The sequence below is a fragment of the Furipterus horrens genome, unplaced genomic scaffold (assembly GCF_987537825.1).
Source record: "Furipterus horrens unplaced genomic scaffold, mFurHor1.1.pri manual_scaffold_17, whole genome shotgun sequence".
NCBI lineage: Eukaryota > Metazoa > Chordata > Mammalia > Chiroptera > Furipteridae > Furipterus > Furipterus horrens.
In genome coordinates, this window is record NW_028327187.1 from 18,240,690 (window position 1) to 18,242,334 (window position 1,645).

A 1,645-nucleotide genomic window follows, 5' to 3' on the forward strand; every position below is an offset into this window, starting at 1 on the left:
AAGTACAAGTATAGAAAGAAAACAGAAGAAAAACAAACAAATGAAAAAAGGAAAAATAAGGACAGATTTTCAAACAAATGGTGCCAAACAACTCGATATCCATTTGGGGGGGGGATAAACCTCAACCTTACCTCACATCAGGCAAAAAATATTAACTCAAAATGGTTCATAGATAAATTTAAAGGTACAAACCAAAACTATGAAACTTCTAGAAGAAAACATAGAAGAAATATTTGGAACTTTTCAGTAGGCAGAGATTTCTTAGGACACAAACATCATAAAACATTAAAGGAAAAAATTGATGAATTGGACTTCATCAAAATTTAAAACTTTTGCTATTCAAAAGTTACCATTAAGAAAATAAAAAACCAAGCCACAGACAGGGAGAAAAATATTTTCAATACATATATCTGATCCAGATTATATGGGGTGAGGCAAAAGTGAGTTTACAGTTATGAGTACACAAAACAGAGTTTATTCTTGTATCATTACTTATTAATTATTATACTATTTTCCATACAAAAATCATAAACATACTTCTGCCAAACCCTGCATAAATATGTCCTATCACTCAACAAAAAGACAACCAAATTAAAAATTGACAAAATATTTGAACAGACACTTGATGAAAGAGAGTATATAAATGGCCAATAAGCACATGAATGATACTCAACATCATTAGTTATAAGAAAAATGTAAATCAGAACCACAATGATATATCACTATCCACCTACTCAAATGTCTGATGTTAAGAGATCGACAATACCATGTGTTGGCATAAGATCTCTCATAAAAATTGCTGGTAGAAATCCAAAATGGTTACAACCACTTTGGAAAAAAGTATGATATATATATATTACATATATATATATATATATATATATATATGTTTATATACATGTACACTTAACATAAAATTCTGTAATTATACTTCTAGGTATCTACCCAAAAGAAATGAAAATATATATGCAGAAAATATACATACACTTAAATATTTTTAGCAACATTATTCAAATAGTCCCAAAATGGAAACAATTCAAATGTGTATCAACTGATAAATGGATAAACAAACTGAAATTGAAAGAAATAAGCTATTACTGATGGACCCAAAAACCTCAAAAATAGTCTAAGTGAAAGAAATTAAACAAAAAAGAGTAAGTGACAGACAGCAAATCAGTGGATGCTTGAAGCCAGGGGTCTTGGAAGAGTATAAATGGGCACAAGGAAATTTTTTTTAGGGCCATGGAACTGTTCTGTAACTTGATTATGATGGTAGATACTGAACTTTAGACAATTACTAAAATTCATCAAACTATACAATTAAAATGGATAAATATCATTATATGTAAGTTGCAGCTCAATAAAGTTGGAAATGTTCTAAAAGAGAAAGATTTTATGGTATTCTCTTCACCAAAGAGCCAATCAATGCTAGCTGTCCAGAGTCACATTGGTAGAAATCTGACAAGTGGACAGTCAGTCATATCAGAAAGTTACTACATTCACAGTATAGAAAATTCACAACCCATACAGACTGCTTCCTTCTTGGAGGGTGGCATGCAGAACTTTCCTTTCTTCTAAATTTTAGCCATCTGAGATGATGCCTCCTCCAGTCTCTAGGTCTTTCCTGAAGCTTTCTTTCTCCCTT